This window comes from Arachis duranensis, chromosome 3, assembly GCF_000817695.3.
Source record: "Arachis duranensis cultivar V14167 chromosome 3, aradu.V14167.gnm2.J7QH, whole genome shotgun sequence".
In the NCBI taxonomy this organism is placed as follows: Eukaryota; Viridiplantae; Streptophyta; class Magnoliopsida; order Fabales; family Fabaceae; genus Arachis; species Arachis duranensis.
In genome coordinates, this window is record NC_029774.3 from 70,309,873 (window position 1) to 70,327,928 (window position 18,056).

Here is an 18,056-nt window from a genome sequence, read left to right on the forward strand (position 1 = left end):
TTAGCATGAACCTTTACCCACTCCTATCTTACATATTGAGGATACAACTTTCACTGATCAAACAAATTCTGAAATAATTGCAAAAAAAGATGTGGAAATCAATTCTGAAATTGTGCCAGAACTAGTTGGAATACAAATAGAAAAAGAAATACCACAATCAGAAAAGGAGCTTCGATGTTATGTTCGGAAATATCCCAAGAAGAATAGAGACCAGCCCATCATCTCTGTATCAACCCAATCTGAAAACCCGGAAGACAGCCCAACTGTAGTACCTGAAGATCTTCCAGGTAAATCTGAAATTGTCACTTCTAATAATAATTTGCCAATAGCCCTTAGGAAAGAAACCAGAACCTGCACCAAAAAGGTACTTAAAACCAGCACCAACCATCCTATTTCCAATTATGTCTCTTACCAAAATCTCTCTCAAAAACATCGAGCTTTTACTTCTAAAATTACAAATCTGTTTGAGCCTAGGAATATAGAGGAAGCACTAGATGATCCCAATTGGAAATTAGTAGTGATGGAAGAGTGGCATGCACTCAAGAAGAATGAAACTTGGGAGATTGTAGATCTGCCACAGAATGCAAAATTGGTTGGCTGCAGGTGGGTTTTCAACATCAAGTGCAATGCTGATGGAAGCATAGAGAGGTATAAGGCTAGGTTAGTAGCTAGGGGATATACACAAACCTATGGAGTAGACTATCGAGAGACTTTTGCTCCAGTTGCCAAACTCAACTCTGTGCGGATTCTCTTATCTCTTGCTGCGAATTACAATTGGCCTTTACATCAATTGGATGTAAAGAATGCTTTCTTGAATGGGGAGCTAGAGGAAGAGGTGTTCATGAAACTTCCACCTGGATTTGAGGCTGAATTAGGGAGGAATAAAGTGTGCAAACTAAAGAAATCCCTCTATGGATTGAAACAATCCCCAAGAGCTTGGTTTGAACGACTTGGAACGGTGGTGAAGGGACTTGGTTATACTCAAAGCCAAGCTGACCATACACTTTTCTATAAACATTCAGCAGCTAATAAAACTGTCATCTTAATTGTATATGTGGATGGCATTATTCTGACAGGTGATGATTTTTTGGAGCTAAAAGACTTGAAGGAGAAGCTTGCCAAAGCATTTGAAATCAAAGAACCTCATTAAAATACTTCCTTGGAATTGAATTTGCAAGGTCTAAGGAAGGCATTTTTATGAACCAACGAAAGTACATCCTAGATCTTTTAAAAGAGACGGGATTACTTGGTTGTAAAGCTGCTGAAACACCTATAGAGCCTAACTTAAAATTGAAGCCAGCTGAACCAGAAAATGTAATGGACAAAGGGAGATATCAGCGCTTAGTGGGGAGGCTAATCTATTTATCCCATACACGCCCGGATATAGCCTTTGTTGTGAGCATGGTAAGCCAGTTTATGCATTCACCTAGTCAAGAACATATGGATGCTGTCTTTAGAATCCTAAGGTACTTGAAAGGGTCGTCTGGAAAAGGGTTACTCTACAAAAAGCATGGACATTTTCAAGTAGAAGCTTATACAAATGTGGATTGGGCTGGGAATGTCATGGATAGAAGGTCAACATCTGGGTATTGCACCTTTGTTGGAGGAAACCTGGTTAGTTGGAGGAGGAAAAAGCAGAGTGTTGTGGCACGAAATAGTGCAGAAGCTGAGTTTAGAGCAGTGGCTCATGGGATATGTGAAGCACTATGGGTAGAGAAAATCCTACAAGAACTAAAGGTTCCCATTTCTCCACCAATAAGGTTGTATTGTGACAACAAATCTGCAATTTCTATTGCCCATAATCCAGCTCTGCATGATAGAACTAAACATGTTGAAGTTGACAAGCATTTTATAAAGGAAAAGATTGAGAGAGGACAGATTTGTATCCCATATGTTCCGACCACGGAACAATTGGCAGATGTTCTAACTAAAGGATTACCCAAGAAGACCTTTGATAGCATAATAAGCAAGCTGTCAATGAAGGATATCTTCAAGCCAGCTTGAGAGGGAGTGTTGACTAGATCAAATCAAAATCAAATTCCTAATTTATTGTATGAATCTTTTCTGTAAATAGAATTAATTATAATATCTTTTCCAGTTTTAGTTTAGCTTATTTTTAGGGATTTTATGATTAGAAATCTTTCTTTATTTTAGGCTAGTATTTTTCCCATTTTCTAGTTATTTCTATTTCTGTAAATCCTCTATAAAGAGATGATTTCCTGTACATTTGAATATACATAATATTCAGACACTTCAAGTTAGTTCTATAATTAATTCAAACTTCTCAAAATTGAGTCTCAACAACAACTTTTATTATACTTTACTCAGCATTTACTCTATTACCCTTTCGATTATCGTTGAATAACTGATTCACTTCCAAAGTCACTTTTAATTTCAAAAATCAGATTTTCAGCAATCTATTTAGTATTCAAAATCCAACCCTTCAAAACCCCTCTTTCTCAACATCTTATCAAACCTTTCTCAATAATTATCACAGCAAATTCTCAATCAATCAGAAATTTAACAATCCGCAATAGTTAAGAATTCAGCCATAATCCGCAACTTTCACATACTCCATCAGTCCAATTCCATTCTTATCAATTCATAACTAATTTCCACATAATCCATCAATAACTTCTATTTCATCAATTCATCCTTTATTTTAACCAAAGGATTAACAATTTTTCACTTTCCAAATACCCAACACACATTGTCACCAAACTTAATCAAAATCTTAGCAATATTGACACCAAAACACCCAAAGTATGTATTATTTACATAATTCCAGTTCTCTTATAATATGTTCACCCAAAGATTCTGCTCCATATAGTTTCCAATTATCACAAGTTATCCTTATACTTTTAGAGTTACTGTTTCTATCTTTAAATTCAGATTTCATAAGATAAATTTAATAATCAAGCTTCAATCTGTTAACAGTTCTCAAACTTAATTCTAATTAATCATGAACCAACATTAACAACTACCAAAACCAGTTCCAACCAGTCACATGTTAATTTCACAGCCATTCCGATACATCAGATAACTAAAAACAACAACAAGCACTTACTCTCCATAACCAGAATACAGCCATAACCCAAACTCAATTCACATCCGCATCCAACTTCAATCATAACTCAGAATAATCACCACAACTAACTTTTCTCAAATACATTTCATTCAATTATTAACTCATCATATCTCATTTTAATAAGTAAACTTAAATGAATTACTAATCGCAGCCACAGTTCAAGCAATTCCAACCCGTCACAAATCCATTTTACAGCCATTCCAATATATTAAATTTCCAATACAATATCAAACAATTCAAAATAATTCATTCAGGATCAGAACCTCAGTCAACTCATTCATCGCAAAAATCAATAATTCGGAATACAGTTCACAACCTCAGTCAACTCATTCATCGCAAAAATCAATAATTCGGAATACAGTTCACAACCGCATCTAGTTTCAATTACAATTCAGCGTAATCACAGCCACATTCAATTCTAATAATAAATCAGAATAGTCACTCCAACAAGAACACCTAATGGCGTTCACAGCCACAATCTAAAATCAATAAATTAATTAAAATACTAAGAAATCATCTCAATACCAAACTTAATCCAAATTTTACAATCTCAAATTAAGCTTATCCCTACCAATTAATCATGTTTATGAATTATTTGCAATTACTCACTAAACCTCTTTGGCATTCATAAGTTAAAACTGTTAATTATGAAATAAATCCCCTACCTCAATTAGCCGGAATCGTATTATTTAACGTAACAATTTCCTTTATCCCCAATTTGTGGCAGGTAGTCACTCCAATACAACTGGAACGGCAGCGGCATCACCCACAACTCTAGTAACAGCAACAACAATTTTGAAAGGGAATTTAATAGAGGCTGAAGCAAATGCAAGGGTAAAACAAAACAGATCATCAAAGGAGCAGTAATTAGAATATTGATTGTAGAACAAAACCTATCTTACCAAAAGAAATACAGGAATGGAACAGCAGCTCTGGTACTCGGGAAAACAGAAACCAGAGAGCAGAGCATACGTCTTAGCAGTAGCAGTAGGAGCATTAATCGGAATAACAGCAGTCTCACTTTCCTAAGGCAGCGCGATGGTTGCAACAGGACAGGATTTGAATCGAATAGGAAGCAAGAGCAAACACAACTCTGGAAAATTCAGGACAAGGAATGTACTAAAAATCAAATCGTTAACACGGATAGCAGTGACAAAGGAAGTGTGTAAATGGAACAGAATCAAATAAAGTAATAGACCAGAGCCAGAACAGCAACTCCGGTGGTCTTCTCCAGCAACAAGGACGACGGTTTGGCTTACCATCTTCAGCAGCGGCGTCGATTGGCGGCGATGGACCTTCAGTGGCAGCAGTCACACGGCAGCGGTGGAACCTTCTTCCCTTTGTTGATCGCGTCTTCTTCCTCGCGGTGTCTGGCTCTCTCTCCGCGCTTGACGGCGTTCGGTGGCAATGGAGGCATGGCGGCGACGCAGCAAAGGTTCCCTCCCCTGGTTCCTTCCGCGACGGCATGGCTTCGACGGCGTGGCTTCGACGGCGATGCTCTCCACAGCTCCACGAACGGCTGACAGGAGGCACTGCAGCGCGGCAAGGCTGGGCGACGCTGGCGATGGTGGCGTGGGATCCTTGCGTGCGACAGTCCGGCGGTCACGGCGGCGGTGGGGCAGCAGCTCTTCCCTCTCTCTTTCCTCTCTGTTTCGCTGCTGTGTGCGAATGTTACGTTGAAGGAAGGTGAGGGTAAGGCTACGGCTATGTAGGGTTAGGAATTGGGGAAATTAGGGTTCTGAATTAATTTTGGGAATTAGGGTTAGAAATTAAGATTTTATAAAAGAATATGGATAGATATGAATAGATATTTTGATAAAATTAGAGGATAGGATAATTTTAAAATCAAATGTACTCTATTAAAAATATTTAGGAACAGTATTTATCAACATATTGCCAAGTTAAATCAATTATTTCTAATTTACATTATAAAATGAGCATATTAATCACATTTTTATAAAATATAGTTGAAACTCAATATTAATTATTCAAATCAAATGGTATAATTTTTCATTATTTTCCTATCACTAGACTTTAATTTCAATTTATAAAATAACAAATTATAATAAAAATTGTACTTAAATATTAATTGACGTGAACTTAAAATATTTATAAAAATTAATCTAATCATTTCTAATAAATTAATTTCTAGGAGTTCAAATTAATAACATAGTTCATTCAAAATAGAATTTATTTAAATTAAATTATACAATTCTTCTTATTTTTCAATTATCAAAATTATAATTTCAATTATACCAAATATCTAATAAAGATTATATAAGAATTCTAATTAATTTAAACTCCAATTATGATGAAACTCCATTTAATTACCTTTAGTAAAATAATTTTCTTAAAATAAAATTATCAATAAATCACAAATATCTAATTATTTGATTTTCAAAAACTAGGGTTGTTACACTAACTATGAAGGTATGTTAAGTGGATAAATCAATTTCATTCTTCAGGTCCTAGTCAATTCCTACAAAAAGACTAGAGTTAGGGGGCTTCAAATCTATCAGCAAACAATTCCAATTTTTAATCAACAAAGAGTTTGATAACTCGAGTGTCTCCAATTACTTAACACAAGCTAAGAATGTAAACAGCTAAATTAAAATCATAAATATGAAATACCTCAAATTGCATTAAATAAAGAAATCAAATCTAACATGGAGTTCATAAACAAATAAAAGAGAAACTAAATTAAAAGAGCATCGAAACTGGAATTGAGAAGAAGAAGAAATCCTAATCCTAAAACCTAAGAGAGAGGAGAGAGCCTCTCTCTCTAGAGAACTACATTTAAAACCTAAAATTGTGTGAATGAGAAGTGTCTGAATGAATGGATTGATTCTCCCACTCTGTAGCCTCTATTCTATGTTTTCTGGGCAAAAAACTGGGTCAAAAACAGCCCAAAAATCACAGGGGGCGATTTCTGATACGTACAGGTCGCGGCTCATGCACGCGCACGCGCACCTGGTGTGTGCGCGCCGATGGAAATTTCGCAGATTCGCACATCCGCGTGCATTGCGCGTGCGCATCCCTGATCGCCAGGTCAACTATGGGAAATTATATATTGTTGCAAAGCCCCGGATGTTAGCTTTCCAATGCAACTAGAACCGCCTCATTTGGACCTTTGTAGCTCGAGTTATGACCGTTTGAGTGCGTAGAGGTTAGGGTCTTCAACTTCTTGTATTCCTTCCACTTTTGCATGCTTCCTTTCCATCCTCTAAGCCATTCTTGCCTTGTGATCTCTGAAAACACTTAACACACATATCAAGGAATTGAATGGTAATGAGAGAGGATTAAAATTAGCTAAATTAAGACCAAAGAAATATGTTTTAAATCATAGCATAAAATCAGGAAGGAAAATGTAAAACATGCAAATTCAATGAATAAGTGTGAGATTAGTGGATAAAATCCACTCAACTAGGTACAAGATGTACCATGAAATAGTGGTGCATTAGAGCGTCCGAAGACTCACTCCTCCAAATGTGTCCAGCCTAATAGATAGCTCCATAATTCTATGAAACTAAGGCGAATTACAAACTTAAATGAAATTAAAAGCAAATTACAATGAAATGAAAATAAACTATTCCAGATGCTTCTTGTGGCCTTGATTGGTTGACAATTATGGCTTGAATGAGAGTTCGAGTGGGCTTGGTTGAAGGTTGGGGGCTGCAGGAAGAAGTTGGCCTGTGTTTCTAAGTGCCACTCCCACTAGATTTTGCCCTTTGGAGTATGACCCACTTTGCAACGTCGAAAGTATGGAGTTGGTTGAGCCTCAAAATGAATGCCCACTATGAAGTATTATATATGATTGGAAAGCCTTGGATGTCAGCTTTCCAATGCCATTAGAGTCAACTCATTTGGACCTCTGTAGTTCAAGTTATACCCATTTGAAGATGACTAGGTCAGTTTGTCAAGTAGCCCGGCATGCCACACCCACTTCTGGCGTGCCACGCCTTCAATGATGCACCAAAATCTCCTCTCTGGCTTTTTAAATTGGCGTGCCATACCCAAGACTCCAAGTGGCACGCCCATTGTATGAAAGGGGTTGGCATGCCACGCCTTCGATATCAAGTGGCACGCCCAAGTTTTGTAACACTAAAATAATGGCCTTTTTCACCTTCATTTTTAATGTCCATCCTAGAGTGTTATATATCTTTGGAAAGTCCTTGATGTCAGCTTTCCAACGCCACCAAGATCATCTCATTTGGACCTCTACAACTCATGTTATGTTCCTTTGAATATGAAGAGGTCAGGCTGGTAACTCTGCAGTGACGTGATTTTCTCCTTGTGTTTTCAAGGTCAATATCTTCCTCAATTCCAGTGTCCATTATAAATTGTTATATATGGTTGGAAAGCTCTAGATGTCTACTTTCTAATGGCACTAGATTCACTTCATTTGAATGAGAGGAGGGCAGGCTGGCATATGCCCAAGTGTGCCACGTCCACTTCTTGGCGTGCCACGCCCATAGTGGGGCTCAAAATTACTCCTTTGGAATTTAAGCCTGGCGTGCCATGCCAAAAACACCAAGTGGCATGCCCAAGTCACAATTGAGGTTGGCGTGCCACGCCTTCGACATCAAGTGGCAACTTTAATCAATTGGTGACTTAGTCAAGCTGAGCAATATAAAGTATGATTGCAGAATTGTAAATGGACAGGAAAGTAAATGACTCAAAAGTAAAGAAAAGAAGTAAAGTGCATAAAAGGAAATGCCGAGAATGTAAAGTGCAGAATCATAAATGACTTAATTGTAAATGGGAATGGGGATTGATAGAATTGTAAAGGAAGCTATAAAGAAAGTGGAAGATAAGAATAGGGGGATTCATTGAGATTGGGAGATATTGTTCTCTTTGGATTAAATCTAGCTCATCTCATCTTCAATTATGCAACTCATTGACCTCTTGGCAATTATGATTGATTGAGCCCCAATCCCATGGTGACTCAATCTCTCAAATCTTGATAATCAGCCAATTCCTTGGTCTAATTGCTCATGAAGAGAGATATGCTTGGTCTCTGATTATACCACACATCATCATAGGTCCAAGTAGTGGGTGGATTATATGTCACCATATCCAATCCCCAAAACCCAAATTCTACTCAAGTGTGAGAAGGAATTTCAAGCATGGTTTCATGTATCCTCTTATAAGGTTCCCATGAAACCTATTTTGCATTCAACCTCTTTCCCAAGATGATTGAACAATAATCATTAAAACAAAATTCTTTCTAGCAAATCAAAGAGAAGATTAAGAGAAGAAGAAATTCACTATCATTAATCCATCAAGTACAACAGAGCTCCCTCTCTCAATGAGAGGGAAGTTAGTTACTCATAGCTAAAGAAAAAGTACAAAAGATGGGAGAAGATGAAAAGTAAATCTAACTATGCTTTCAACAAAAGCTACTACGCAACTCCAATAACAACAACCCCTGTCTCAGTACCTCCAGGGGTTATTATACTACTCCTACTACTAGAATTAAAAAATACATAAAGAAAAGAAAATTACAATTGGAGGGGAAAAGAAAACTCAATAAACGTGACCTCTAGTGGCTGGTGTGTGACTGGCGCTTTAGTGGCGTGCCACGCCTAGCTCCAATTTTGGCTTGGCGCACCACGGCCAACTCTTCAAGTGGCACGCCCCTAACATTGGCATTCCTACTATGCCATGCCATTGAGCTCAAGTGGCACACCCAGGGTTCTTTAAGCACTTGTGTAGCCTGGCGTGCCACGCCTTCGAGCTCAAGTGGCACGCCCAGGCCCTTTTAAAACCTTGGTTAGCATGGCGTGCCACGCCTTTGAGCTCAAGTGGCACGTCTAGGCCTTCTCCTTCTTCTCATTGTTTCTGGAAAGTTGAACTAGCGTAGCACACACAGGGTCTGGCGTGCCACGCCCATTTGTGTGCTTGGTTCCTTCGTTGGTGTGCCACGTCCAGAACTCAAGTGGCATGCCCAGGTCTTCTTCTTGTTGATTGACGATGCTGGCATGCCATGCCTGAGACTCAAATGGCACGCCCAAGTAAGGAATGATAGCTGGCGTTCCATGCCTTCTACACCAAGTGGCACGCCCATATGGTTGGCCTCCTATCTCCCTTTCTGGAAAATATAACTGGCGTGCCACGCCCAGGTATGTGGTGCAACGCCCATTGTGCATGCTTCTTCACCGTTCTGGAAAATATAAATGGCGTGCCACGCCCAAGGTCTGGCATGCCACGCCCATAGTTCCTCTTCGTTCTAGTAGCTAGCGTGCCACGCCCATCATTCAAGTGGCACGCCCAGATAAACAATGAGAGTTGGCGTGCCACGCCTAAGTGAAGATGAGAGCTTGGCGTGCCACGCCTTCGATCTCAAGTGGCACGCCCAGCTTTACTTTGCCTTCTCTAGTCATTGGCTTGCCACCCCTGGGTCTTCAAGTGGCACACTCAAGTGATGGTTGGGAGCTGGCGTGCCATGCCTTCGACGTCAAGTGGCACGCCCAGCTTTACTTGGCCTTCTCTAGCATTTGCGTGCTATGCATGGTCTTCAAGTGGCATGCCCAAGTGATGGTTGGGAGCTAGCGTGCCACGCCTTCGACATCAAGTGGCACGCCCATAATGGTTGATGGTCCTGGCGTGCCACGCCCATCTTGGCGTGCCATGCCCCTCTTGTGGCTTCTAGCATTGCTCTCTGGAAAATTGTACCAGCGTGCCACGCCCAGCTCTTGGAGTGCCACGCCCATGTACTTTCATGGCGTTTGCTTCAAGTGGCACGCCAGTTTCACATGCCCAGCTCTATTTTGTTGTTTTCTTCCCTTTTTATTGCACTTTTCACCTGAAATTCAGCACAAATCCATTTCAAAACAATGTATCATAATACTCATCATTTAGCTCATGAAATTGCATTGAAATAATGAATATAGGCTCTTTTTATTATCCTTTTGCATAGGTAAAAAGGCTAAATGATGCAGGTCATCAGGAAGGCCTTTCCTAGCCACAGCAAGGGCCATCATCGATGTGGAGAAAGGAGAAATTATCTTGAGAGCATATGTTGAGCAGATCATTCTAAATGTCTTTAAGAAGATACAACCGCCTGCTAAAAAGATAGGTTGCATGAGAATTGATTAGGAATACTTGAACTGGAAGGAAAAACCCAAGAAAGCATTCATCAACTCACCCTTGGTACAAAGTACTAATAGTAAAGAAAAACCAAAGGGTTATGAAGAACAGAAGGCTGAGAAGGGACTATAGAAAGAGGTTACAAGATTGATCACTAAGAAGAAAGCCCCTGACACAAAGCCTACTGCCAAGAAAGAAGGGTCACCAAAGACAGGAAAGAAGAACAAGAAAAAGGTTCCAAAAGGGTGGAGAAATAAGAAAATTCCAACTGAAGAGTTCTCAGAAGGAAACAAAGTGAAATTGATCTACCAACCGTTGGAGACATTCCCACAATCTAATGATTATTACACTGTCAATAAAATACTCTCGCTGAAACACATAGAGATTGTTCATCAAAGCACAGGAAGAAAGCTCACAGTGAGAGGGGACAAGATGAGGCACTACAATCATCAGCCACCATAACATATAACTGATGTCAAACTAGTGACACTAAAAGAGCGCTCCATGGGAGGCAGCCCATGATTTAATTTTCCTACTTTTATTTTAATATCAATAATTGATAGTTCTTCTGGCATGGATTTGAGCTTTCATGGGTAGATTTGATGGCTGCATACATCATTTTAAAGCATATGTCCAAATCCTAAGTTTGGTGTGCCTAAAGGCACTCTAAATGGCTTTTGAAGCATGATGATCATGTAACCATCTTAGGATATATACTCATTCATTTTATTAAAGCATATATCCAAACATTAAATTTGGTGTTCTACATGTGCTATGAGTTTCAAAAAAGTCACAATCGCTCTAAAACTCAAATTCATGAAAAGATAAGCCTTGTCTTGCATCATTTTGTGAATTTATTTTGTTAAAGTAGAAAATAAAATGTTCCTTGTGATGAGTATACCAACCATGGTAGAGATTAAATGGGTTTCATATGAACCATTTAATATAAAACAAGTTTGGCGTTCACCAAAATTGTAGTTAATTTCAAAGGGGCATAGTTGGTTATTCATAGATAAGGAACATGTAGCAAATTTTATTTTGTTTACCTTTCACTTGCTGACCGCCACTTACATCAATTAAATTTTTGTTGTTTAGCTAAGGTGGATAGATATGAAGAAAAGAAGGGTGAGGAAAGGAAAAAACCATGCAAGTACGGTTGTCACAAGGATGGAAAGTGAATCACATGTACTTGGAAATTGCTTTTTGGAAAGCACAAAGCTGCAAGGTTCAGCACCTAGGAGACCGAACCATATGCCCAATGAAGAGGTGATTCTTGTCCTCATCCATCCTTAAATGCACACCATCCATTCTAACCCTTCCAAAAGGCATCCTGACCATCCAATCCTCATTAAGGTTTGCTATAAATGGCTTCACTTAGACCATGCTTCATAACTCAAGCTTTCACGCCTCATGCATTGAACAAATTCCGTTTTTGTTGTCCTTAAAGATAAGTCCTTGTAATTGTGTTCTGTTTGCTCAAAACCATACTGGTTCTCTTTGAATTCATATCCTTGCTTCACCTTTAAGTCAAACTTTTACTCAAGGCTAACCTCTTGCTCTATAAGCCACATCAATCACCCGTCCCCACCATTCTTCATCCCTCTATTTGGCCAACACTCAAGGCAGCCATGGCGTCTTCCTCAAGCTTCAAAAGAAAGAGAGAAAAGGAACCTGTTGTTAAGGAAATTGAAGGCAACTATGATCAATGGAAGTTTAAGTCACGGTTCCACCAAATGCAATTTGAGTGGATGAGAGCCAAAGGGATATTTTCAAAGATTCCTTTTCAGTTGCCCGATGATGAATGCCCAGAGATAAAAGCCAAAATCAGAAAGCGGAAATAGGAGGCTCTTACCCCACCAATCACTAGGATAAATGCAAGCATCATACGGGAATTTTACGCCAACACGGCAAGGCTGGATACAACCATTGCCCCAACTTACAAGAGTTATGTAAGGGATTTGGAGGTAGATTTTAGTCCAAAGACCATCATGAAGGTCTTAGGACTGAGGTTAGCACATTTTGATGAACCAGGCTACCAAGAAAGTAATGGTAATCTAGATTATGATGAAATTTCTAGTGATATTTGTGTGATTAATGCTGACTGGGAGAGGGACAATCATGGAAGGTATAAACATTTGAAAAGGGGGAGGTCTCTCCCTTGAAGCAAAAGGATGGTATGAACTTATAAAGAGATCAATGTTGGGCACTGTAAATACCTCAGAGGTCACCAAGAAAAGGGCCGTCATGTTGCACTGTATTATGGTAGGAAGGGAGATAAAGGTCCATGAGATCATTGCAAAGGATATTCAAAAGATCTCAGAGAAGAATTCAAAGGAAGCTTGGCTACATTACCCAAGCACCATTATGCGGTTATGTATGAAAGCAAGGGTACCACTAGATGATGCAAATCCTATTTGGTTACACCTGGGAAGCCGATGACTCTAGAAAGAATGATGAATATTACAGTTGCCCAGCAACGGAGGAGACCGCAGAGGAGAAGAAGAGAGGAAGTGCAAGAGGAAGAGCAAGTGGAAGAACAATAGGCAGACCAACCATTTTTGGGACAAGCTTTTAGTGCACTGGATTAAGCCAGATTTAGAGTGCAATTGCAGAAATGTCCCAGCAATATCTGAGGGCTCAAGAGCAGCAGCATGAGCAATATTTGAAGGCTCAACACGAGCAATATATGAGAGCTCAAGAGCAGCAAGAAAACTGGTAGCTGAAAATGATGGAGAGACAAGATCAGCTTGAGAAATATCTCCAAGACTTCATGCAATGGAAGGACCTTTATCATACAACTGGGAAGGCTAGAAACATGGACAGAGTGGAATATGATGTAAATGCTCAAGCTAGGCTAAACTATATCACCCGCAGCATGCCACTGCTAAACAAAAGAATCAAATCATATGACGAATGCACTGAAATAAAGGAGGTACATTTGGCCAAAGAAAAAAGCAAACAGGAGAGAATGAAGCAACATTTGATGGATGCTGGACTGTGGGATGAGGAGAGATATGGGACTGAAACATAGTTAAAAGAAAGAAGAAGCAAGAAAAAGCAAGAGGCAAATAACAAAGGAAAGCAACCAGAGGATTGAAAGGTGGTATTGCTCTTTGTCTATCAATAAGAAAGAACATGCTTTCATTTTCCTTTTATATAGTTTGAGTTTGAATTCTATTGTTTACTTTCTTCAATTGTCAAAATAAATGTTCTAGTATAAGTGCTTGTTTCATTTTCATCTACTTGAATGTTTGTCTTGTACACCATTTTGCATAATAAAAGAAAAGGTTAAAACAAAAGCTGTAAAAGTCTAACATGGTAGACATTAGAATAAGGATCAATAGTGGTAATTGCTTGATTACTTGGTAAGCTCAATAATAAAAGCTACAAGGTAGAATGTCTCTTTCAAGTATAAACTTAGTTACTGCTATGAACCTTTAATGAATAAATGTCCTTGGAAGAAAAGAAAAAGTAAGAAGAAAAGAAAGAAAAGCCAAGAATTGGCAACAAACAAATGAAAGAAACAAAGAATAAAAGCTAGACACTAATAGCTTGAACCTTAAGACATATGCTTGTGGTGTCTTTGTACTAGGATCTGCTTGGATGATTTGGTTCTAAGGAGTGTTTCAACACTTGGTTACTTGGGTTAACTAACCCGGGATCATCAACCAAAAGTCCATTATCAAGAGCAACCTAGTTACAAGCCATTTAGTAACCCAAAGAGGTGCTGGGCACCGATGTCTTAAGAAGAATTTTGAGCCAAGTGTCTATAGTGAAGAGGTGTTGATTGAAAATTGAACTAAGAAGCTGAAGCAACACTTGACACTGAGCTACAATTGAAAAATAAGTTTCTAAAGCAAAGAAAAGAACAAATTGAGCTGCATTTTACATTTTACATTTGGAAGTTGACAATAATTGAGCTGCATTCTGTCTGCATAAAACCCCATGAGCCAAATTCAATTACTTACTAATAAGGACATATATGCTTATCTGTTTTCATGCCTTTTTCTTATTTTACTGCTTGCTTGGGGACAAGCAAGATTTAAGTTTGGTGATGTGATGACAAGTCATCTTATGCTAGTTTCACAAGCATTTTTCACTTGTTTCAATAGGTTTTATGCACTTTCTTGAGCAATAAGTAAGCAATTGGATTGAAATTTCATGCATTGCCTAAGTCAACTGAACATGGTTGTTTATGTGCTTTTTCTTAAGGTTTTATGTTACTTTTATTAGATGTTATGAATGATGAAAATGCCTCATGATTATAGAAAACTTTGAGGCAATTGTTTGATTGATTGTAGGTGAAAATGAGGCAAGAAAGAAGTAAGAAAGAAGAAGAAGAAATAGAGCAAAGAGTATTGAAGAAGAGAGGAAGATGCAATGTTTGTGGTAACGTTGAAGGCAACGTTTTGGAAAGAAGAAATGGGTGCCAACGTTGCCTCAAATGTGGGAAGCTGCAAAATTTTGGTGCTGGCGTTGGAGGGAACGTTGGAGGTCCAACGTTACCTCCAACGTCCTCGATGGTTTTCAAAGGCTGGAGCCATAGAAATTTTGGGTAACACGCTGGAGCCATAGAAATTTTGGGTAACGCGTACGCATTGATGATGCGTACACATGGATATGCAAAACATGCATACGCATGAGCTGCGCGCATGCGTAGAATGGCAAAATTCACCATTGATGCGTACGCATGGGTTACGCATGAGCATGCATGAACGAACGTTGGAGGTCTAACGCTACCTCAAACGTTGCCTCCAACGTCCGCAATGAGCCACCCAAAATTTGATTTGAAAATTTTCAATTGACGCGCACGCTTGGATCACGCGTACGCCTGGATGCATATTTTGGCCGGACATGCCAACGCGTGAGCGACGCAGACACGTAAAACTCTATTTTGACGCGTACGCGTAAACAATGCGCACGCGTGGGTGTTAAAATGTTGGTACTCTAACATTGAGTCCAACGTTGGCGCCAACACCGAGCCCTTTGGAAATCCTTTCTCAAGCCAATGTTTGATTCAACATTTTCTTGCAAACATTGAGGCCAACGTTGACACCAACACCAGTTTAATTAAGCACTCATGCAAATCAAAAAGGTGAATCGCCAATTGCCCTCTTCAACATCGCTGAGACCCACTCTTGCTTGCTTCAACAAGGCCCAATCCAAGGACTTGAAGACCAATTTTTAAAGTATATAAATAGAAGAAAATTTGATTTAGAAAAGGGGGTCTCGAGAAGAGCTAGTCAGTAGGGAATTCAAGCTGAGTAGTTAGTTACATATCTGAATTCAATTTCCTTTTATATTTTCTTCTGCACTTCTTTCTGCAACTTTCTAATTTCTGGTTTTACGTGAGCAATGATGAACTAAACCCCAAATTTATTAGGGGGAGGAGCTCTATTGTAATCCCAATGAATCAATGAAATTCTTCTTCTTCTCAATTCAATTTGGTAGCTATTGGGTAACTTCTGTTTTGGTTGTGAATTATTCACTCCATAAGGGGGTTTAATTCAGTGAATGTGGATGTGAGCCTCGGAAGGGGAATCATCTTCATTTGGACTGAAGCTCTATCCATCACTATTCTCTGGATCAACACCATTCAGGAGGAATTGAGATCCTGAGAAGTAGTGTAGCTTATAGATGAGAGTTAAACACTTAACCTCTTCTCATGATCACTAGATCAAGGTGGCAGGTTGATTATGATTAGAGAGATTGGGTCACCAAAGAATTGAGACTCAATTGATTCATGAAGGATTACAACATCTCCAATCCCTGATGAATCATTTTCTCTGATTTTCCTCACTTAGATCTTTCTGATTAACATTCCCATTTAGTTTATCTTGCTATTTAAATCCCTGCACCCAATTTTCTTTATAATTCATGTAATTTAAGTTTCCTTGCAATTTAGATTCTACAATTTTACTTTCTTGCACTCTAAGATTCAATTATTTATATTTCTTGCAATTTAAGTTTCAGCTCTTTTAGTTTCTTGCACTTTAAGTTTCAGCAATTTATCTTCCTTGCCATTTAAGCTTCAGTTGATTTACATTCTGCAATTTAGATTCCTAGTAATTTACATTCTGTTTGATCAATTTCTACTAAAATCATCAACTATTAGCTTAACTAAATTCATCACCATAGTAAAGTTGCTTAATCCATCAATCCCTGTGGGATCGACTTCACTTTTGTGAGTTTTACTACTTGATATGACCCGGTTTACTTGCCGATTAGTTTGTGTGGAATCCATTTTCCCTCGTCAGAGATACATAATCATGTTGGGAAAGGTACTGGTAACCATGTGGGGCAGGAGAGAAGAGTTTTAGACTCTTACATCAACCCAAACCCTGGAAATTATGGAAGCAGTATTCTAAAACCAACCATTCATGCTAACAATTTTGAGTTAAAATCCCAACTCATCATCCTTGTTCAAAACAACGGCTCATTTGGAGGAAGTGCACAAGATGACCCCAACCAACATCTAACCACATTTTTTAGAATTTGTGATACAGTAAAGGCTAATGGTGTCCACCTTAACACTTATAAGCTGCTGCTGTTTCCTTTCTCTCTCAGAGATGAAGCATTAAAGTTGTTGGAATCTTTTCCTAAGGAGAGTTTGACAACTTGGGAGGAGGTTGTTAACAAGTTCTTAGCAAGATTTTACCCTCTACAAAGAGTTAACAGATTGAGAGCTGAGGTGCACACATTTAGACAACAAGAAGATGAAACACTCTATGTGGCATGGGAGAGATACAAGGAGTTGACAAGAAAATACCCTCTGGACATGTTCAATGAATGGGTAAAACTGCATATTTTCTATGAAGGATTGTCACAAGAATCAAAGAAGGCCCTAGATCACTCTTCAGGAGGCTCTCTCAACAAGAAGAAGACAATTAAAGAGGCAATAGACATCATAGAAACTATGGCCAACAATGAGTACATTTATGCCTCTGATAGAAGCCCAAGAAGAGGAGTGATGGAGCTCAAATCCATGGATGCTCTGCTAGCTCAAAATAAGGTGATCACAGCTCAACTAGCAGCTCTAACCAAGCAGATGAAGAAGAACCAAGTTTCAGCTATCACAGCTCAATCACTTATGCAAGAAGAAAATACTCCAGAAGTTGAAGGTGAATTGGAGCAAGCCAACTATGTGAACAATTCTTGCAGACCACCATATGACCCTAATGCCAAAACATACAACCTAGGTTAGAAGAACCACCCAAATTTTGGGTGGGAAAACTAACAAAACCATAGCCAAGATCACAAACCATACCACTCTAACCAATACAACCACAATTCCAACCATCAATCAAGCAACAGTAGACCCTACCACAACTAAAAAAAGTACCCTACCACTCCACCCAACAACCATATAGCACCCACCCTTAAGATGCATCATCCTCAAGCCACAATTTGCAAGAAGCAGAAGCTACAAGTGACCCAGAAATCAAGAAGGAAGAAGAGACATCCACCCCGGCTCCACCCAAGCAAACCTTAAAGCCTTATGTTCCAAAGGCAAGTTACCCATAGAGATTGAGGAAGGACGGAATGGACATCAAATTTTCTAGGTTCTTGGAGATCTTTAAGAAGCTTCAAATCAACATACCTTTTGCTGAGGCATTAGAATAAATGCCACTCTATGCCAAGTTTCTAAAGGAGTTCATGACATGGAAAAGAAATTGGGGAGAAAAGGAAACTATAGTGCTCACTGAGGAATGTAGTGCCATCATACAAAAGAAGCTTCCCCAAAAGATCAAAAATCCTGGGAGCTTCCAAATTCCCTGGCCATGTGAGAAGGGGAGCTAGCATCAACCTTATGTCCTTGGCCATGATGAAAAGAGTGAGAATTGAAGAGGCCAAACCAACAAGAATGGCTCTTCAATTA